General features: G+C 42.3%; 1 protein-coding gene and 1 non-coding gene across 2 annotated transcripts in view; one reads left to right on the forward strand and one right to left on the reverse strand.

Moving 5' to 3' along the window:
* The window catches only part of Fur2 (furin-like protease 2), a 1,025,686-nt gene that overhangs the window by 166,445 nt on the left and 835,392 nt on the right, over window positions 1-23,849 (forward strand). The window lies entirely within an intron of this gene.
* TRNAT-GGU (transfer RNA threonine (anticodon GGU)) lies at window positions 13,404-13,475 on the reverse strand. Its single transcript has one exon. It is a non-coding gene; the product is annotated as a tRNA-Thr (tRNA).

A 23,849-nucleotide genomic window follows, 5' to 3' on the forward strand; every position in this document is an offset into this window, starting at 1 on the left:
ACGTAATTTCAGTTTATCGAATTTACAGGAGAGAGAATATATTCTTAGGAATATGTCAGCCTCTTATAAGAGTCAGTAAATTGTAGATACGTGGCTCCACCTTACTGGAGATATGTGGACCTGACCCCAAACAGGGCTCTTCAGAGGAATTTTATTTAAACAAAACGAAAACTTCATTTTTGGAGTTCAGCCATTCTACAGAAAGTGAGCCTAGATGATCCCACCGAGTGCTTTCAAGGTTTCCCTGTTGGGGCACCACTTCAAAGTAAAATAGGTAAAACCACATTCCAGATTGCTGACCGTTAGTACTACATGATATGCTTGATTAGTTTTCATCATGATGTGAGGAGACAATTGTGTTTTATGCACTCTTACGGTCGGGTAATCTAGGCTCACTTTCTGTGGAATGCTCTAGTTACATTCGTCTGGTAGTCAGTCATACGACGAATTGTAGTCGCAATTGTATTTGTTTGGCGTCTCACATAATTTTTTTTTTTTGAAACTGTGGAACCTTTATTCCCTGGATTAAATGGTAGAATATGAAAATATAACCAAGCTGCTTCCTGTATTCTACGTATTTAACACTCACATATACTTTGGTTATTTCGTTGAAATACGAACTAGAAGTAACCAGCTTTCTGCTTCTTGTAACTTGAACGATGCCAATCTCCAGGAGGGGGTCAGCGGACCGGTTCGACGCCTCCTCCCGACGCCCATACAAACACTACAAGGCATAGCTCACATCCAGCCCGAAACTTCCAGGCCCTCTGGAGCGAAGGTCGTTTTGGGAGCACACAGAGACAAACACCAGTTCCACTTTCCCTAGAAAGTTACGTCGCTAATGGACCCGGTCAGTTTCAGGGCTAGTGGGTCAGTAGCCCTGCCAAGTGCCTCGGGCGTCAGCGCTTGCTTCAACGTGAACAAACCTTGCTACCGCTTCCACTTCCAGATGCCATCCACGGGACGTGAGTGGGCGCAGTATTGCAGGTGGAGAGAGAAAGAGGAGTGTCTGCGGAGGTCACGAGACCTCTCGCTCGTATGTGAAATTAATTTTACTCTTCCTCCCTTGATGATGCTGGGTTGTTCCATTTTTGAAGGCGCAAGAACTTGTTTTGTAGATGTGGAATTTGTATATTAGTAATGGTGGACCCGGAAGAAGCCATGGCCCGTCGTCAACCTCGAAATGTTACGTTGGTGTGAGAAGGAGGTGAGGAGATTTCAGTTTCAGTACCAACCGCGGTTGCGTAATTGTTTGGTTCATTGCAAGATTTGCTAGTAATTTGGTAATTTTACGTCCTCCTTGCTACCTCTGGGGTGAAAGAAGTGGCTGTTTCGAAGGGTACACAAGTGACTATCTTTAACGGAGCGCGCGCTGAAAACTACAAGCAAAGAAGATCGTACAAGGTTCCGTTAGTTTCTTCTGGAATTTCTGGCCCTTCCGATAGTGCAGTGGTCGCCTTGTATCAAAGGGTCCCGGGTTCGAACACAGTGGCTCGGATCCCACTTTAACTGTAGGTCCAGTCCCGATTAACCGTACTATGCATAAAGTAGACTTCAAATACCAACTCAGTCAATGCTAGAATTTAGTTATCAAGATAATCACGACACCTCCATGCGAGAATGAACGAAGATGTCAAGAGGGTGGAATTGGACATTTGAGACTGGTTTGAAAGATCAGGACGTCCGCAATGGGGAGGGGGCAAGAGGGACGTCATCCCTCCATGGAAAATGAATGGCAACCTAAAATTATATATTCACACATAACATTTCATTTCAGTTTCAGCAATTTACGTTAATTATTACAAGTGTGTTGTTGGAACATGATAATTTCAGACTGAAGTAGTGTTTTTGTTTTATGGTCAAACACTATTATGGAGGAAAATTTGCCTCGTTTCTCCACTGGAAAAAAAAATTACTTGTCACTCACTGTCTTGTCTTCTGCGGAAGTCCACGTGCACGATAGCAACACGAACATTTCCGATTTATGATGTAAACTTTTTCCATTGTTCATAATTTCACATTACTTTTTTCATAACACTAACTTCAATTTCCAAAGCTTTAGTTTCTGTGCTAAGACCAATTATTTAAAGATACTAATGAATATTTACGACAGTGCCCATTTAAGAACAGTCTTGTGATAAAAATGAAAAGTTGAAATTTGCAATGTAAAAACTTTCAAAATAGCATTATGAACTTTATATCCTATTTGGTGGTGGAGAGGGTGGGTGACTAAATTTTTCTAAAGAGAAAAGTTAAGAGGTTGATCCTCTCTGCACAGAGATTAGGCGCAACAGCTAAGACATGGGAATTGAATTCCGACTGGAGCCTGGGTGATCAATAACCCACCTCTATTATCTTCTGTTGAAGCCTCGATGCAACAGACCTCCGTCTAGTTACGAGCTAGTTTTGATTAACGGAGCTTTATTCGCTTCTCGAATTGACACCACGTCTTGTTTCGGCCATCTTGTTGAATGAGAACTAGCGCGACAAATCTCTCAATTTGACTCAGATGGGATTGAGATTGCAGCCATCTAAATACATTCAGATCACTCCTAGGACTGACGTGTAAGAGGCGACACTTTCCGAAGACACTCAAATATCAACTTCTCTTCAGCACCCTGGTCTGCAGACAAGCGAGGCTCTGGCGTCTGAATTGAGACCAGTATAATCCCCCGTGTTATATGCTGTATTTGTGGTTGTCCTTTCAACTATTTCATCTTGTTACCATTCATCCTCAACTTAGTGATTAGCCAAAAGTTGCAGAAAAGCGAAGTGTGCGATATCAAACGGATCGATATCGAGTCGATGTATCGAATATCGATGTCGATGTAGCGAAATACCTTGCAGTCCGACGTTTCAATTGCAGTTTTTGACCAGGCAAAACAGAGAATCGTGTTGGTTGTTGAATAAGCAAATATTGGAGTCCCAAAGTGGTTCGCTCTACAGTCTGTAGTTATCAATCAGCTCCCCCCTTTCTTACTGGCCCCTCTTTGACCCTCCCTGTTGGTGTCAAAGTAAGTTGGGGACTCCTGTAAAACCTGTGAATATGACTTTGGCATCTACTTTAGGAACCACAGAGCATAAAATCAACATGCAATAAGTTGATAGAATGTAGAGACATTCTCATTGCGAGACATCAAGAGATCTTAAAAATATACGTTTGAGATGCGAAATTTCGAATGCTATTACATCATGTTGAGTGCTAATGTGCTGGGACACACAACTTGTGACTCACCTACACATGTATGCATGCCATTAACAGGCAATAAATTCAAATGTTTTCTTGTATATACTATAGTTAGAGGCATGCAAATTTCATTTTTGACGAAAACACAAAATATGAAATAACATGCTGTAATGTTCATTTTTCATGTTTCTGAAAGGTGTGAGGTGCATTTTCCTACCCTGTTTTGTCACGAAATGATGCGAAACAAACTGCAAAATGCGAAATATACTCTTAAACACGAAATTTACCGTTTATATACCGACGCGACACTTTCTGAAGTCTGAAGTATCCTGTGAGTTCCGCATTTCACGGAAAATTGATTAATTCTGCTGTAAATATTTGAGAAGCAAAAATGGACCCCTTTACACAATACTCTGGTAACTACATAAATGTGCTATTAGAAGGGATAAGTTTATTTTGTGTAATAAGTGCAGTTTTTAAATCAAATTTAGGATTATATTCATAATTTTTTTTAAAAAAATGCCATCTTATATAGCACTTTTGATGTGATTATTCACCGCTATAACACCGAATTTTTTTTTATTTACAGCTTTTGAACCCGAAATCGATCCTGTTTTTGTACCGAAAATTTGCTTTTTTATTTACCAAAAATATGTGCCTCTAACTGTAGTGGTTTACTTTTCTGAAATCTGAAACGGATTACCCTGTGCATCAAACCCTTGGAAGAACTAGAATGAATGTTACTAATAACAATCGTGGTCTGGAAGCGCTCCTCGGAATTTACTGCGGAAGTTATTTTCATCCGGTTTTAATTTTGCTATAAGGTCTTCACGGAACCCACCCCGCCTCCACCAAACGAATATTAGCACGCTTGGAAATAAAGAGCCCGGGGTGAAAGTTCGAAGGGAGAAAATATATTAGATCTTATAGCACCCGAAAAGGGAGTAAAAAAGTGTATAGTGCACGTTAACCCATTTTTGAAGATGGGTGTTTCTCGCTGCAAACTGTTCGGCGTGGGGAATAAAGGAGGAGAGGCAATTTCTGCGACACGTTTCGGAAAACCAGGGGAAGTTATTGTCGCATAGCAGGATTTGGAAATGTTCCTGGCTTTCATTTCTCTCATAGCTGCTATTTGTCTTTCGCCGAAGTTCGTTTCCCTCCGAAAAGTCTCAATTCTGAGTCTCTAGAGCCAAGTTCTTCTCTTACTTAGCTCACTACACTTGTGTGTGTGAGTGTGTGTGAGAGAGAGGGAGAGAGAGGAGAAAGAGTGTGAGTGAGTTTACCTTCCTGCAAAGCAAAAGATCTAAGCTATCTTTTTGCACAGAGTCCAATTGCTACCGCACATAAAATTCAAATTCGGATCCACAAACCTCAGTGGTGAAGTGGTTATCACAGTGTGCTACGTTGCTATGGGTCCCGGGTTGGAATTCTGGCGGGGCATGGGTATTCTTTGTGATTATCCCTTCATCATCATCATCATCATCCCTTATTCTTATCTACGTCAAGGGGTCCCGGGTTCGAATCCCGCTCGGGCTTGGTTGTTTGTGAATGTCCATTCATCAATTTCATCATAGCATCACTCATTCCCATCTTCGCAAATTAGCCAAGAGGCACAAAACGCGAAGTAAAATAAACTAAATCAATCAATCAAATCTTATCTTCGTGACTAGTGGCAGAAAAGCGAAGTGAAATAAACCAAGTCAATCAAATTCGGCCGGTGGAGTCGCATAGTGGTTTCGATCCCACGTTAAACTGTAGGTCCACTATCGAAAAACCTTCCAGTGCATAAAGTGGACTAAAAACAAACTATGATCTTAAACTCGAGAAACATTCGCATGCTACGAAACAGAAGACACAATCTTTCTGTAGTGCCGACTTTCCCATGGTAACAACAACATCAAAAAACAGTGTTGGTTATAGTGGTAAAAATGGACTTATCAAAACTTGATTTGGTGCCTTTACTTCTTAGGATTGCTAAGCCCCGCGACAGGTTAACTTTGTAGCAGGTTTTATGTATTAATTCACGCGAGAACGGCTCGCAGAATCTTCCAAGGCTTTCCTCAACCGCCGAGCTGTGAGAAAATCGGAAGTGTTGCAGCAGAATTATATCCTGCGCACACATTTGGGTATATACGAAATGTTGGTGCAAACTTAGCCTGTCGCGGGGCATAGGTAGTAGTATAATTGGACCACAGAAGTTAGCTTCGTATTCGCCAGTTCCTGAAATATTCGTCAGTTTAATAGCGGTACACATATTATTAATAAGTGATATTCGTAGCACATGATCTGATGAAACTGTTTCTGTGGCCAAGCGCTTACGTGAGGTGTAACTGTCTCGGGCAACAGGACCACCAATATCTGTGCAATGTAACAGCACGGTCTTTAAGTAAGACACTTGTCGGTGTCTGATTATTTAGAAATCGATGTGAGCTACATTTAACGAGTGTAAAGGATGATAGGTCAACGATGTTTCCCAGTTCCAAATACGGGAAACCATGATGGGTCGAACTGCGTCGTTGTTGACAGTGGCGCATGGCTTCAGTAAAAGCCAAACATTCCTAACGGGAAAGGGTATGTAACGAGATGCATCAGTAATAACGAGCGTGTGTTTGGTGATATATTAGGATCTCTTCATCCACAAATGCGTTTGCCAATACTGCAGCGGACCGTGACCACAAATTGGTGGATTTATGCTCACCTACAAGTCGTTGATCTCTAATTCAATGGTCCTTCCTGATTTCTACCAAAAAAAGGAATAAAAAAAGAGGGCAAGGGGAAGATCTTCGAAATTTATACAAATGCCGCTTTGCAAAAGAAAAAAAAGTGGGCACTGCGGAACGCGAATGCATGAGTAGTGGTTCGCGTTTAATGTCAATACCACTGGAGTTACTGGAACGGTTTCTTCCAGGCTGTCCCTTTTTCTGGATTTGCGGATGAGGGTTGGTTGGATTGCCGACGGCAGAAGATCGCTGTGGAGGGAGTAGGAGGAATGGGGGCGGGTAGAGGGGGGGATCCTGATTGGGAAGAAATGTGTCCGAAGGCGGAAACTTGTCAAAGGAAAGAAGGAGTTGGCTTGACACAAAACTTCTCTTCTTTAGACCATGGGAAGAGAGTCGTTCTCCAAATAGCAACTGTACTATAAATTGAACTGGAGCCACGTTCCAAAACGCTGAGATTTTTGGCTCCAAGTCCGGGGGAACTAAAAGAAATTTGTGCTCTGCCTCGTTTCTTTTTTTGGTTCTTTTTCCCTCCCTTATAGTTTGGATTTGTTGATGCTTGTCTTGTTTATGGGTTTCTTTTAGGTGAATCTTTTGTTTGATCTAAATGTATTGTGAGCGTTTCCGCTCTTCTCGACGGAATTGGTGCATTCTGCTCGCTTTTGTTAAGATGTGTGTGCCATTATCGGTTCAATGGAGGCTGTTCCTGCGGATGAAATGAGATTGAAAATTTAGAATCATGGTTCATGTTGCGCATGCGCAATAAAGGCAAGTAGTGGTTAGGTTATATAGCCATTCTGCAAGTCTCGATGGTCTGGTTATTGAATGTTACACCCTTCATCTTGGCTCCCGAAATTTCTACGTTTGAGGACCAGCTAGGGATGAGGCTTCCTTCTCATTTCTTGGTCCTATTCCATTCTCATCGTCGCCAATAAACCTAGAGAGATAGAGCGGCGTAAAATAGTCTAAAGTATAATTTTTCCACGTACTGAACCGAATGAAGGGTCATAATTTGTCGACCATGCCGTGAAGCTATTCTGAAAAGGAAAAGGTTTTCAAAAATAGCTTCCTTGTCGATGGATGAAGTTCTTTGGCTGTAAATTCTATCTGTATACAGATTCTACTCAGAGCATCCACAAGACTGTTGTGGTAAATTGCATGCCCTGTAAACTATGCTTGTAACATCATCAACATTGTTACGGACTTACCGTGTGTTGCTTATCGAACTTTTAATTACTACATGATAAGGTCAATTTCTCCTGACTATTCAATGGAAGGAAGCCGCGATTGAACTATTTGGTATGGAGTACGATTCCCGAGGAGAGTGAACTAAGGTCAGAATTGCTCTTGCCTTTTACCTACATAAAGCGAATCTGTGATTTACCCAGTCTCAAATAATTGGTAAAGGCGGCTGGAGCGTGATGATTAAAAATATAACTGCCGAGATCGAGAATTTGTGGGGCTTTAACTCACGGGGAACTTTACCTAGTTTTACTTTTACCTTACTTTTATACAATGAAAGCACTACGCATTCTTTATTCAACGGGATAGTGTTTTAAGCGGAGAAACACACAGTGTTCTTTTCTATGAAAGAAGGAAAAATGAGAACCTTATGTTTTATCTAGTAGATTTCTGCATGTTGGTTTGCACACGTTTGCTGCATCTACAGATATTTTCAAGTCTGAGTTTGTACCCGTAGACCTCCAAAAGTAGAATCTTCGAGATGCACGTTCAGTCACTTATGAGCTACTGCGAAGGTCTTTCCACCCATCTACCTGCGAACTGAAGTCATTGTCGACCTCATTTGTAAACTTGCCGGTATAGGAAGCAAGAATGATAGTGAATTTTCATTTGCCGGATAATTTTTTCACTGGTGCAAGTGTGTGGAGGAAGTGCCATCTTGAAATGACAAAAATGACGTTTTGGAGCTTACTTGATCAGTGCTGCAGCCATGAGATCGTTTTGTAAATAGCAGTTGGTACCTCATGTGAATTTAGGGGGTATACAGTCTGTCTATCCTATAATTTCTGCCAGACTTTTTAGGTTTTCATGTGACTCCTTCGCAAGTTAATGGTGTTACAGTTGAGAGGAAGAGGTAGCTTAAATCAGCCAAAGGAAATCGAAACTGCAGGAGCGACTGTATTTCAGTCTGTGATAGTTCAACGCATGTGAGTACATACTTTCATATCGTGTCCCGAAACAAATGCCTAATTGCGCCCCTGGTGCTAAGAGTAACTTCAAGAGGAGCAGTGACGTGGTTCTGACGTTGACGAGAATGGGGAGTGGTGCAATGAAAGTGGACGAATGATAGTGAACTTTTCAGTTAAGTCTGGGTGAAGTTTAGTGCAAGAGAAGACTCTCTCACGCGGTCGGGACTAAGTGGTGCTAGTGGAAGTAGGTTGTTACATAAGTAGGCATGAGTTGTGTGTGTGTGAACAGTCTCCAGCGAAGAAGACAGTCAGGAAGTAGCATTTTCCCTACCCCTTCTCCTTTGCTGCACGTTGTGTAGAAAACCTGAAACACCGGTGACCCCGATCAAGTGAAAATTGGGAATGTTCTCTCTGGCAGCCACACGTGATGCTATTTCACAATACAGCCACGCCGAATCCTTTCGCCTCAGGTGGTGGAATCCAAACTTTAGTGACTCATAAGCATCTCTGCTGAGCAGGAAGGAAAGCATTGTGATTTTTTTAGGTTAGAAGAACCCACCCACTTAAGCAATGTTATTGAAGAAAGTTGATGTTTGTTCTAGTGATCGTGGACAATGATTATAGTCTTAGGTCAAGGCCAATTCAATGTCAGTTTTTTGGCAGACTAAGTCACTGTGTCAAGAGGCGGTCCTACTAGATCCTCCTTTGCGTAGTGTCCTCAGGACTGTCTCCTCGTCTTGTCCTAAGGCTGTGGCTGAATGTTTCCGAGGATCTACTGTATATATTTGAATTCACCATGCTTTATTTGCGAGGAAGGTCAATTGTCCATACCTTTATAAGCAGTTCGCTGGGTCCGGGACGGAGTTATCACCGTAAGGCTCTACAAAGCCAGAGGTCCCGGGTTCGAACCATAGTTAAGACATGGAATGATCCATTTCATTCATCCTTATCGTCGCGAGTAAACCGAGAGGTAGAAGTGATCGTAAAATAGCAGAAATAGAGAGAAACAGGCAGTAAAACAAGAGTAAGCATGTTCACATGAGTGCATAGTACCGAGCCGAAGAGGAGAACGCGTCTGATCAGGTTTCTTTTCCTGTTAACAACATTGCTCCAAATGGTAATTTCTATTGGGGGAGATTCTTGCTCGAGTCTTGCACATACGTAAATTAAGATTCTTTCGAGCTTTGCATATATATTAAGATGCTTGGTCGATACAGGTTAAGATGCTTGTTCAATCTTGTATGTAAGCTAAGATGCTGGTTTGCATATAGGGTAAAATGCTTGTTTGAGCCTTGCATATAGGCTAAGATGCTTGTTTGAGCCTTGCATATAGGCTAAGATGCTTGTTTGAGCCTTGTATATAGGCTAAGATGCTTGTGTGAACTTTGCATATAGGCTAAGATGCTTGTCCGAGCCTAGTATATAGATTAAGATGCTTGGTCGAACCGTGGAATGGGGGATACTTGATCGAGACTTGGGATAGAGCTGCGTGTTAGGTGTGTGTATGGTGAGATGTGGGGGTGGGGACGGTTTGCTTATATGGTTCAACATGGAGGGAATGAGCCAGGCGGGGATAACATTCTTGCATCTCTCCCCTTCTCCGATATAGCAACTCTTTGAAAGTCCCGGCAACATGAACATTATATACTGTTTATTATATAGCCTACTTATACGTGTGTATATATACACACACGAACATACATATGTGTATAATTTTAAGTAATTATATACAACACGTCTTATGTTAGTATACGAGGTCCGACAATTAAGTAATGAGACTGATTTTATATTGTCCCACTTGTGCATTCTATCTCTGAAGTAACGCGTTCCTGATGTAGTGTGGTCCATAATCCACAACCTGGCAACACCTCATGAACTTGCGATAAGCATGTTGGGGATTATGCCGCCATGTCGTGACGGAGGTGCGAGGGTGTCGTCATGTAATAGCTATGGAGCAGCGAGTGAACACCAAGTTTCATGAAGGACATTCTGAAAACTGCTTGCGGGAATAAACATTTCTTGAATTCTATTGTTGTGGAGAGCATTTTTACTACGGTCCTTGTACAAACTAACAAATCGCTGAATTGAAGTTTACCAAGAGGCAAGAAAATGCAGGTCTAAAGTCAAGGGTGAAGACAATGTTGTGTTTTTTAATGATAGCAAAGACATTATTCATCATCAAATTGTTCCAGAGGGTGAAAGTGTAATTGGTTGTTACTGTCGTAGTACTCGGAATGATTATGGAAGAGAACTGACCGTATCAGACCTCAGTATCCTAAACCGGGCAGTTGGTTCCTGCTCCACGATAATGCACGGTCCCACAGAGCAGTGGTTGTCTATGAATTCCTAGTCCAAAAACAAGTGAATGTGTTGAATCATCGTCTTTACTCCCCAGATTTATTTTCCGTTCCCGAAAGTGAAGTTGCTGCTGAAATTACGCACTTTTGATGAACACAGGACCAGCCAACAGGTTGTGACTTCCAATCTTCAAGTCATACCACATGAATACTTGCAGATGTCGTATCGATCGTTGGCGAACCGTGCCAATTGCTGTATTGATGCAGGAGGGATGTACGTTTAGTAATAAACAAGCAATGTTCAATTATTGTTTCCTTTACGCAATATAAAATCTGTCTCATTACTTAATTGTCTGACCTCGTACGCACTCTTAAATGCGTGACATCCACAGTTTCAGCCATGGAGACAGTACCAGAAAATAGAGAGCTCCACCAAACTGACCATCCTAGTTAACTACCTTATCCGCTCAGTTACTAAGTTAATGCTCTTTTTTTATTTGCATTAAAATTTGAGTACATTTTCACCACTAGAGGAGGTACTTTCCAAAGTACATCCATTGGATATTCAATATGTCCAGATTAGATATCAAGATATTGGACATTAAGTTTTGGAGGTTAATTTCGAGATAACCATGTAAAACACTTCTTCGAACATCAAGGCGTCGATATTCTTAATCTCATCAGAATCGAGATTTCCTCGCCAGTGTGTACACTTCTGTTCAGATGAAGTGACACACACATCATCTATCCAGCCTGAAAAAAATACTGTGCCATTTTATGTGGACAGTAGTGTACAATTTAACATATTGAGTGCAGAAATGTCTGCTACAGTAGTAGATTTTGTAAGAATATATAGTGAGCCCTACTATGTCACAAGTCTTACTGGTCAGGTAAATGACCATGCTGTAGTCCTTAATGCTCATGTGTGAAACTGTCCTGCAGGAAAATTGAACGACAAAGCGGATATCATATCCTTATTTTTTCCTTTGATCAAGCTCAGTTAAATTACGTACGCCCTGTGACCTGCTTGTGTCAGTGAAACTACATTTGTCGCCACGGCCAGTTTTTCTTCAATTAGCTTCACCATCCTACATCTGTTCTCTTCGCAGTTGAGAGAGTTTTGTAGGTCGTCCATTTGTATAAAGTTTCTTTCAATTCTTCATGCCGTCTGTTCGATGTTTTCTGTAATACTCTCTTTACCACTTTAAATAGGCGAGCATGTAACTACACACAAGTAACAAAAATTGTACTTCAACCGAAAAGCTCGAAGCATAAAGCTTCTCTAGCTAGCGTTTATGCCAGTATGTGGTTCTCGTATTGTGGACGCGCCTATCTTTTTCCATGCTTTTTGAACATTCTGCAGGGTGATTCTTTCGCTGCAAGACCCTGGGAAATGCGAATATCTTAGCTCGTTGAAACCGTGCAAATATGAAACATGCTGTAGAAATAACCTTATACAGTAAAACCTCGTTAATCCGGACTAATGGGGGGGATAAGGTGACTGGTTTAACGAAAGTCCGGATTAACTGAAAGTGCATTAAAACTCCGTTTATAGCAACAAAACACGTTTATGATGGTGTATTTAAAGGGCTTTGGCCTAAATACACTATACAGTACAGTACAATGTAAAGCAATACTGTGCATACAATGCAGTACGTGCATACGCGATATCCATATTATGATGATGTGTCCGAGGGACCTGGCTCTGCATCACACTTTTTTTTACCTTTTGCCTGTCCGGATTAAGCTAAGTCCGGCTTATCGGGGTTCGGATTAACGAGATTTTACTGTACTTTGAAAAAGGAAGAACATAGTGGCCGCGGTGGCTCAGTCGGTAACGCGTCTGACTACCATGCTAAAGGTCCCGGGTTCGATCCCCGGCCGGTTCAAATCCGGGAACTTTTCTAACGATGGAAGCGGCCACCCAGCGTCGAATAACATGGGTACCTGGGGAAACCTGGGGGGTAAAGGCGGTCAGGGGCGTGGTGCTGATCACATCACCCCCACTCACGACCGGATCAAGAAAGTGTGGGGCGTTACCCCCACACCCCCTATACGCCTTTAATGGCGTGGTGCTAAGCACAGGGGAACACTTTACTCTTTTTATTTATATATATATATATATATATATATATATATATATATATATATATATATATATATATATATATAAGTGAGCTGACTGAGAGGAACAGTGTGTGGCCGTAACAGTAAGTAGCAGTGTAGCGCCGTGATAATGATTTGCCACAATATTCTCATTTCGGCTATAGTTAGCGTTCGATTCGATATGGTTTTGTTGGCTTCTACGGAGCACAGGGTGGAATGCAGAATTGTTAAAGGTCCACGTATGTTAAATAAAGTCAATTCCGGTCCAGGAGAGAAAATCAGCGAGCGTAAATGGGTTCTGGACCGTACAGAACCTTTTTATCTGTAAAGTATTCCAATTCGGTCCAGGGACCTTTTTCCCGGATTAATTTAAATAGGGTCCAAGTTCCGTATTGAAATGAAACAATATGCAACTTGGACCGAATTTAAATTGTGCGAGAGAAAAAAAAGGGTTCCGGTCCCGTTGCAGAACCCATTGGAATTTATGGTTTTCTGGATCTTTATCAACCCTGGTGGGATGTACAGTTAGTGGCATACAGGTTTCTTTTCATTATTCATTTTCAATATTTGCTTAGTGTGTGAGGTTCATGCAGAGAAAGTGGTTGCATAGTGTTAATTACAAATATGCAGCATTGAGTTCAACTCTGCCTGCGTTTTATTTTACTTCGCATTTCTTCTACTTTTGGCTAATCGCGAAGATGAGGATGAGTGATGATATGATGGAAATTGATGAAGGGTACACTCACAAAGAACACCCATGCCCAGACCGGGATTCGAACCCGGACCTGCGTCGTAGGGTAACTTGTAACAATGTGGACTGTATTGGTGTACATTTTCAACGCCTTCTGTAATATGAACGTATTTATCATGAATTAAGGTATATATTGTATTGTAGGTTAGGCACACACAGGAGATGCACTACGTAGAAATTTTCAGCGAAAAATTGAGGCTCGACCAGGACTCGAACCCGGGCCTCTGGCATACCGTGCCATTGCTCTAACCACTGAGCTACCGAGCCGGCCTGACCTCGCCTGATTTTTCGCTGTCGCTGTTTTACCTGCGTGGAATCGTCTCTGCCAGTGCTACCGCAACGTTATCTGTTGCCTTTGAAACACAGTAGACTTCGACGTTGCCTGGTTCCTCCCAGCATAGAGATGTTAATTATTGTAGATTAGGCACACACAGGAGATGTACTACGTAGAAATTTTCATCGAAAGATACAGGTAAAACAGCGATAGCGAAAAATCAGGCGAGGCCAGGCCGGCTCGGTAGCTCAGTGGTTAGAGCAACGTCACACTATGCCAGAGACCCGGGTTCGAGTCCTGGTCGAGCCTGCTTTTTTCGCTGAACATTTCTACGTATATATTGTATGTTGTAAATAAAATACATAGCCCTTGAGATATTTGTATTTTCCAGTGTCTTGTACCGACAGAATCACTCTATAGATGTACAATCACCGGCAATAGAAATGGTACACATATATCATAAAAAACTAACTTCCCTGTAAGGTGCTATGTGTGTTCCCTAACTCTAAGTGGATTTTAATAGCAAATTTTCTTTGGCAACTTCTTCCACCGCCGTAGAGTTAGGCAACACACACAAGGCTTGCAGGGAAGTTTGTATTTCAAGGTCTGGGTGACCCATTTTTATTGCTGGGGACTGTACCTAAGCACAAGAAATTGACAAGACTTCTAATCATTCTATGCGGAAAATAAGGGAATCTCCGTGTATATTGAAACATAATGAAAATGAAGTTGTTCTCATTAATTCTCCAAATCTGTCTTCAGAACACCTGAACATTTTAGGCAATTTCTGTTATTAATGTTGGAGTTTCTCTTTCATGAAACTCGTTGAAGAGATGTATTCCACAATGCAATAATGATGTTAATGAAGAGACGAGAGACGTGCGAACTAAGATTGCACGAGTTAAATAACCTTCAGGCATCTTAAACATTTTCTGCTTTGTTGGACCAAGATGGAAGTTTTTGTTGTGGTGCCTTTCACGTCGAAGCCCCGTGAATGAGCAATTAACGTCCCTCGTTGTGTCATTACAAGCAGGAAGTGACGGCTGCTGTCGAAATCAGACGTCAGCACATAACTGGCCCAAAATGAGGTGTTGACATGACAGACGCGCTTGTTGGGCAAATGATGCGGTGCTAATTACCTGCGCTCATTCACTCGACTTTCAACTGGAAATTCCACCATACTCGCCCCGTATGCATGTACTTGTCTGTGCACAATATTTCAACCGGACGTAAACTTGGGGAAAATAGGTTTGTCCTCAGGTGTTCCTCAGAAGCCATAAATAATTCATTACCGGTTCCGAAGCCAGGACCATGCAGTCATGATCTGCCCACTGTTTGATGCTGGTGTGGCAAGTTGTCGAAGGCGAAACTGGAAAGTTGGTATTGGAAGCGGGGAAACCAATGTTCTTGTGGTAGTCGGCCAGCATTCAGTTGTAATTTCATACTATTCCTTGACTGTGTCACCACGTTTAGCGAGATGAACCTGGGACAGTTGGATTGCTGCAGTACCGTGCCAAGGAATTTATTTGGGAGCCAGAACCTGCTGCTTACTACAGATATTCTACGTTAAAGACATGTAAACCTCTCAAGTATGTATGGAGCTTAGACCAGTGGTTCTCAACTTTCGTGAGTTCGGTAAATTCGTTTTTGAAAAGTCGATGAACCGATCCCAACAATTTACTACTCATAAATAGCTTATTAATTGTTTCAACTTTATACGCTAATTATTATGTACGCTTGAAATATTAATACAATTTTTATGACACAAGTGGCCGCGGTGGCTCAGTCGGTAACGCGTCTGACTACCATGCTCAAGGTCCCGGGTTGGATCCTCGGCCGGTTCAAATCCGGGAACTTTTGTAACGTTGGAAGCGGCCCCTGCGCCCGCCTAGCGTCGAATAACATGGGTACCTGGGGGAAACCCTGGTGGGTAAAGGCGGTCAGGGGCGTGATGCTGATCACATCACCCCCACTCATGACCGTATCAAGAAAGTGTGGGGCGTTACCCCCACACCCCCTATACGCCTTCTTGGCGTGGTGCTAAGCACAGGGGAGCACTTTACCTTTTTTTAAATGACATAATCGCTGGTGAACGTCGAACGAAGTGCCTTGCCTTCTTTGAAGGGGGTTGCCATCTAAGGCTGCAAACTTGAGGAGAACCTTTCACGACCCGGTATAATTGACGCCAGGAAGAAACGACGTATCAGCCTTTTGAAGCAGCGTGCACTGCTTTGCTCCACTTACTCGCTATCACCCCTTCTCTACCGTTATAGGCGGGTTTGCTCTACAGATTCCAGAGACAGGGTGTGTATGTACGGTTGCATTGTTGTACTAAAGAAAGCACACACGATAGCGATTGCTACGGGAATGAAAGAGCGGAATAAAATATGAGTTTAAGGTACAGTTACCGGCAATAAAAAACACACACCTAGATTCTGAAATACTCGCTTCCCTGCAATGTGTTGTGTGTTGCCTAACTCTACGGCGGTGGATTTTAACATCAAATTTTCAGTGGCAATTTCAACCACCGCCGCAGAGTTAGGCAACACACATAACGCCTTGCAGTGAAGCGAGTATTTCAGTATATAGGTGTCCCATTTTTTTTGCCGGCGACTGTACATTTTTTTTTAACTGTTTTGTTTTCGGTGACCAGCAGCCCTATCATCTCAGCCCTTCGGTTCGTCTTTGGCATGTGCTCTATTGGTTTCTAGGTACATTCCTGATGAGATAAAGTGGCACATACTTTTTTAGTGATCAACCTTATGAAGAGTGCAACTTTGAACAGGAGTGTATTCATCAACTGTTTTCAACTGCATCGCCTAAAAGAGACGGAAGGACGAGCAGAAATGGTGCGACCGTCTCCACATTAAAGTTTACAGCGACCTTCTTCGCGTGAGAACCATTTGCGTCGCTGTCATTCAACGAACGAGAAATTTCGTTACTGCATGACGGGGTTGCACTTCGACGTCGTAAAGCTGCTTTCACATCAGTGGCTTCGAGATGGTATCACCAAAGCTTTTCACCGTTACCTCTTCTCGGTGGAGTTGATGCAAAGTGTTTTTCGGTTTCAAGATTTCTGAATGTTTTCCCCAAGGTGCAGTACCCCAACCCACCATTGCCACGAATCATACGCTTCCCTTGATCTCATTATGTGGAACACTGCCACCTAAACGATGTTTGCTTTCGCTTTTGAGATGTGTTTATTACCTGTTTTCCTGCTTTTGGTGTCGCTCCAGCATCAAGATGATGAGAGGAGAGGAGAAAGATCCATGAACATCATCGTTCCGCTATGATAGCGTCGGGGTTTCGATACAGCCTCTCCTGCTGCCATTCTGTTTTATTACACAGACATGTCAAATATCCTTCAACCTGAACAGGTCCGCCTCAGTTCGCTGCACTTTTCCCTCTTTGCACGCATGTGTCTTATAATCTGTCCCAGAAGTGTGTGTGGAGCAACCGAACGAAAGCAAGTCCTCTGCGCAAGTAGTGACTCCAGAGGGCTCGTCCAATGAACATGTGAGAGGAAAAGTGATTGCTGCTACCAGCAGTTTGCAGCAGCGCGCATTGTTTATACCCTGTCCCGACTAACTGCAGAGCAGGGTCGCACATATCGGTACAGGAGGATGAGGAAAATCGAATGGTGAAAGCACAGCGTTACCATTCGTACGCTCCTGACCGTACATGTAAGGACATTTCATGGCATGTACAACGTACGGTCCAGACCTTAGTCCGTACGCTAAATGCACGCCTGTCAAAATTTGCTCTTGCAGTATTATCCCTAATATTTCCTTAAGAAATTCTTAAACCAATCGTACAGACCTGGAGACAAAAATACGGCCCGTTTGCCATGTGCGTTCGGTATTATCCTTTTCAAAAGTTTGCAACGCTTACAGAGAGAAGGAGGAAACCGGGTAACTCCCGTCGCCCATTACACAATCCCGTTTCTCTCACTGTTCATTGGTGGAGCCGTGTCGCGTCACTACTTGCGCAGAGACTTGTTCTCGTTCGCCTGGTCTGCAGTTAGTTGGTACGGAGTTTAGCTCCACCCGCTCGCTTTCTTCTCTTCTCTGCCGTTATGCACTGGGACGTAGTATAGTTGGTTACGAAATGCAACACTGAGTCGTGTACTTAATTATTTGGTGTCGCGTAGTGTATTTGCTGTCTGCACCGTTTGCACTACATTCTGGGAGCGGTGTACAGTGTGGTGTATGGTCATGTGCTACGGACTAACCAATTAATGAACGTTGTATGCAGCAGGCAGGCATTTGTTGAATCTTCTGAACTTGAAAACTTACTATTCTTGCATACTGCGTCTACTTGGTGGTTGAACACAATTTTCTTGCACTAGCCTAACTAACACCTGCACTACACCTAGTGTCAAAAAGTGCAGCGAATTAGAACTCTAGGATTAGGTTTTTGTCCTACTCCTGAAGCATTTACCACCAGGAAATATGCATGCATGTGGAAAATGGTTTCAGTATCCATAAATATGCTATTGACTAGAGTTCTGCAGGGAAAGGATTTCGCTCGAGCATCAAATAGTTCGCATGGCCGACGCTAGATAGCGTACGGAATTGGGAACTTCTTCGCTCGAGCGTTTGCTCGAACAGGCAAAACAAGCGGTATACACTCGAAGCCGAGTATTACACGAATAACATAATTTGTCTGTGTTAGTGGGTCCTCAAATCAGTGGCGTAGCGTTATAGTACGCACGTACGCCCGGCATTCCCAGATTTAAAATTTCAAAAATGCGTAAATGCTGTAAATATAAAGTAAAACTTGACTAATTTCATATATGTGTGACCTTCATGGCATTATAATAGCTATTTTTCGCGATCCGCTTGCAACGCTTCACTAACAACACTCGTTCTAGCATTTTTTCCAATGCCTTTCCTGGCCAGACGCCGGGCAGGTTCGGCGTAAAGGACTCTATATTCCTTGCTGTTTATCTGGAGGGAAAGCTTGGATCTCTACAGCACGCGTGAAAATGCTCTCTTGTACGCCAGCGTACGGAGCAGAGGGCTACGGTGATTGGTTCATGTGACCCTTCCTGCCTTCTGAAGCAGACGACAGCGGTAGAATTCCTACCCGGTTCTTCGCGCTCATGCCACTGATGATACGTGAAAATGAAATAGTTGTGTGGGCTGAAACTACCAAGGCAGATATTTTACACATGTGTGTCTACGATTGTCACATGCAAATGATATTTGATTGTGTACGCTCGAGGGTGAAAGGTTCGAACGAGTACTAGCGAGCAAAAGTGGTCCCATGCAGGACTCTACTGTGTACCATAGCGATTATTTATACGATTGGACAAGTTTCTCACGTTTAGATTTGGTAGCTTGGATCACAGTTTTCAACTTGTTGTTTGCTTGTCTTCATTCCGTCTTGAGCCGATTGTAAGCAAATATTCTCCCAGCGTATTCGTTGAGGAATGAAGCCCAAACGCCTTTACCACAAAGGCAGATAGAAAATACTCATGAGCTCTAGTGATCCCCTTGTCTGATTCTCGATTCAAACCAGACAGTTGTTTAAACAGACCACACGATTCGGTCCGATGGAGTTGTTAATTTTTAAATGGCTTGAAAACATCTGACAGACCAGCAGCATCATTGCTGCCTGTCTAACTCACTTGCAATCATTAACGCGCCTGGGAGAACCAGTTGCAATCATTAACGCGCCTGGGAGAACAACGGCGGACGTTAAAACGTTCCGCAACAAATTGAATTTTCAGGGTGTCGCCGTTCAATGGACCGTTCTGACGGAGTGACTGTGTGCTCAGTTATTCACACACCGTCCATCCTCCCATATGATTAGTTTCCGAAACTGACTTGAAACATCCAGTTCCTCATGAATTTGGAAAATGGACGGATTGACAGGCTTTCAAAGCGGTTCAACCTTGACAATGGTTTCTCACTGTCAGAAAAGAAAATGGAATTTGGATTGTAGATTGTGACAGCGCCTCTATATGCAACGTTTACATTTGCATGGTAGCAGAAGTTTCCGGGGCCTCCCCAATGGCGCACTGATATCGTCGTCGCCTTGTAATCAAGGGGTCCCGCGTTCGATACCCAGTGGAAGCATATAGTGGTTCGGATCCAACTTTAAACTGTAGGTCCACTCCCGATTAGCCTTACTGTGCATAAAGTGGACTTAAAGCACCAAATCAACCGGTAGCAGAAGCTTCCGATAGATTGTTTTTCTCTGATTCACCTCTATATCAGAAGATGGATGATGCAAATGACTACAAATATTTCGGGTGCCGTATTTCAGGTGATTATCACCCATAGTGACCGCTGAACCAAATAGTAACTTTGAAATTTTGTGATAATGGACATCAGAATTGATTTATTGAAATTAAAGAGGGCGTCATCGGTCTCATCACACGGAGCGAAATCTCTTGTCAATATGGCTAGGATTTTGCCACCTACTATGCACACTGAAGGCCATGCGAAACCCCTCCGCTACTGTTTTATTGCCTTACAGACAACCCTGTGACAGCGCGTTAATGCCACATTATTATAAATGAATTACAATTGCTTGTATACACTACAAAACTCCCCAGGCCGACCTCTGTGGCGGAATGGTTAGCACAGCCCGTTATGATGGCCGGTGTCCTGGGTTCGAATTCCGGCCTGGGCATGGATGTTATTTGTTAGTGACCCTTCATCAATTTCATCATATCATCACTCATCCTTATCTCGCAATTAGCCAAAAGTGGCAGAAAAGCGAAGGAAAATAAACAAAATCTATCAACTAAGACTTTTTTTATTTTTGAGGTTAAAAAGGTAATTGTTAACATTTTTCTGTTTTGAAAATGAATAAATAATATATGAATATACAGTGTTTCCAATTAAATAAAAAAATCATGTACTTATTATACAATACTCTGCATGCAATATGAAATTACAACCGTTAATGTTATGTATGTATTAAAGTTTGGATGATAGAATTTGATTTTGAGGCTTATCATTATTCACAATATTGAATGATTACTTTATGCTTTTAAAGCAACACGTTTATGATTGCTACAACAGCTTGTTGTACGAATGAGGACAGTCAGTCCGAATAGAATAAACATACGGAAATGTAAGGTTCTTGCAAATCCTGCAATCCATGAAGAGAAAAGTTCTTTTATACCGACTGCGCCATAATGTTGTGCGATGGAAAACACATATATTAACAAGATTAACGGAATTTATTAAGGAACTCGCAAAACAACGTAACATTTTACATTATCACGAAACTAAATTCACCATTCCAGGTTCTGTTTGCACAGACTCTTGTCTAGCAACAATAGCTTGTTTCTTCTTCCTCTAGGAGGCAGCACTACAGTGCCTATTATTGTGCTTATTTTTAGATTTGTTATTGTGTCTTTGCCTGCCTATTTGGGCAGTTTGTAGTGTCGAGAAAAATCCGGACTCTATACCCTGTCCCGGGAATCTCTGGAGCGAGCGAACGGAAGCATGTTTCTGCGCAAGTAGTGACTCGAGAGGGTTCCACCAATGAACGTGTGCGATGGAACGGGATTGCGTGAAGGAGGAAAGCGACTGCATCAGTTACCAGCCTTTGCGGCGGTATGTTCTGCTTCGCTCCGCCCACATACTTTATCCGTTTCTCTATTTTTATGCGTTGCCTTGCTCCACATATTACCGAGATATAGTATAGTCATCACTAACTATCACTATCGTGACTTAGCATATTTTATTTCGTAAGGGTGATGTGTTCCATAAATGTTTAGAAATTCATATTTTGAAGAAACTAATTGAATTAAGCTGTTTTTAAGGGCATATTTGGGCATTTCTACATAATAGAGCATATTTTAATGGATATTCGGTCATATTCAGCATATTTTACCTTTTTTTCAAGAATTATACAGTCATTTTGGAAGTTAATTCGTTCTTACTTCCATGTTTTTTTTTGGGCGGACTGCAACAAAATCTTTTTCAATTTTATTTGAAAATTTACAGAAAGTATTCATTGTGCATTGCAACTTTTGGCCCATAAAGTCAAATTATAGTGCATATTTTGTAAAATTTTAGGTAATAAGAGCATATTTTATTTTGCATATTTTGGTGATTGTTAGGTCATAAATATACTAGCCGTAGTCATCAAAAATGACCCAAAAAAGCAAGCAAGCAACACATTCCCAAACAACGTTCTCGTGCTTACAAGAGCGGATTTCTTTGCAAAATGGTGAGTTGTCGCAGGATGGTTCGAAAGGACCCTCAGGAGCCGAATTAGCCAAGACCAAGGAAAAGATCAACCTTGAAGCTGGAATCGACACAGACGCCAATTCCCTGTTAGCATTCAAATTACGCCTACCATTTAATGCAACGGCTTCTGAGCAGTTTTTTTTTTTTTTTTTTTTTTTTTTTTTTTTTTTTTTTTGTGGATGCAGCACCAGCATAAAAGAGCACCTTGTTGCGAAATGATGCATTTTGTGGCAGTCATTATGATTTGCGCAGGGACCTAATTCTACATGCACAGCTTACTTTGTCTTCATTGTGAGTAACGAAGACCGTAACTCTAAAGAAAGCCAACCAGGCTGGGTTTCAACGAAACTAATTTCCTCTGATTATCGCGAGACATATAAAGTGCATTATGGACTATGTAAGCGGTCGATTCAACAGGATTTAAAATACCCACGTGACACAGCAAATGCTTTCATTATATCCAACGGGGAGAGGGAACAATGCATGTTTTCCGTATAAATTTTTATTATTAGTGAAAGCGTTGACAGAGGCTCTTCCTAATGGAGATCTTTATATATTCCCCCGTCCCTAAATAATAAAACTCTGTAACAGCCAATAAATATGGCGGTTTGGTGCTCGTAAAAAAAAAGTTTGCCTTTGTAGGAGGGGTTGGTACTGCCTCCCCTGAAATGATTATATGGGAAGAACATAAACTCAGTATTACAAATTCTTTTGCTTTAGTTGTGAATATTGCGTTAAGGGCAAATCCATGTTTATCGCATATATGAACAGTGAATGTTTCTCATTACTTCCAAGTTTTTTCAGAGTGCAGTGGATAAAACTTACACAAAAGAATGCAGCGCCTAAAGAAATTAAGGTGATCTCTACACTCCGTCTCGGGAAGGCCGCGCATGACGATAGAGTAGGGGAGATAGCGAGTGGGCGAAGCAAGGCAGCGCGCTGATAGCTGCAGCCACGTTTTGACCTCCATACATTCACTTCCTCTCTGATTGGTCGACACTTCTCTAGTTCTGGGTCTGTTGCGGGGCACATCCATCTGCTAACAGTCATCAAAACTGATTGCTAGGAGCTCTAAACCTTGCCCTCCTAACCTAACCTAACCACATATGCATTATTAGAATTATACTCTGTTCCAGGAATCTGTGGAGCAGCTTCGCGCAAGGAAAGAAAGCGAGTGGGCGGAGCATAGAAGTTCGCGTTGCTGCTAGCCGGTGGTACGTGCAGCCGCATTTTCCCCTTCATGCACTCACTTCCCCTATTACGCGTTCATTGGTTGAGTCCTCTCGAGTAGCTACTTTCGCAGAAGACTTGTTTTCGTTCGCTTGCTCCACAGATTCCCTGGAAAGAGTATCGGAACAATAATTGCGGGAAAGTTTATTTGCAGTTGAGGAGAATAAGAGTATGCCTACATTTCCATTCAGGCGAGCAGACAGCTTATGCCAGCCTCTGCGGTGCAGTGGTTTCTGTAACGGCCTGCGAATCCAGTGATCCTTCATCTCTTTCAGCAACTCATTATTCATCTTAACCACCGCGATTAATCTAGTGAGGTAGAAAAGCGAATTATCACAGCATCCAGGCAGTCGTGATTCATTAGAACCAAGAATTCGTATAATGGCATTCGGCCAACAGCTATGGGAGATAGAAGGAAGCTTTTTCACTCATTTTGTCAATGTACTTACGCCGGCCTTCGTGGCAGCGTGATTATCACAGCGCCCTACGGCGCCAGCGGTCCCGGGTTCGAATCAAAGCACTTCGTGAATGTCCGTTCATAAATTTAATCGTATCACTCATGCTCATCATTAGCCAAAAAGCGGTTCACATGCGCAGTAAAATAAACCACATCAATCTATAGACTTACTAGTGTGGCAGCCGAAAAGTGGTACTTAAAAGGTTTGCTGTACCAAACTGTTTTTTTTATTTTTTATTGTAGACCAGGCGATGTCTTAACACAGGACGACCTAATGCAGGAACTATGATGGAAGTTCCCAATTCAGGAACCGATATTTCCAAGTGGAATGATCCTAACTCGGGAACCACTGCCTCGCCGGGAGAGATAAGGACAGGTTTTTGAGATGATGATGTCTTTAATGCAGGTTATCCTGATGTACTGCGTACACATATCCATTTGCAGAAAAAGTACTGTGCTTTACG

Source organism: Lepisma saccharinum, chromosome 19 (assembly GCF_977018435.1).
Source record: "Lepisma saccharinum chromosome 19, izLepSacc3.1, whole genome shotgun sequence".
Taxonomy (NCBI): domain Eukaryota; kingdom Metazoa; phylum Arthropoda; class Insecta; order Zygentoma; family Lepismatidae; genus Lepisma; species Lepisma saccharinum.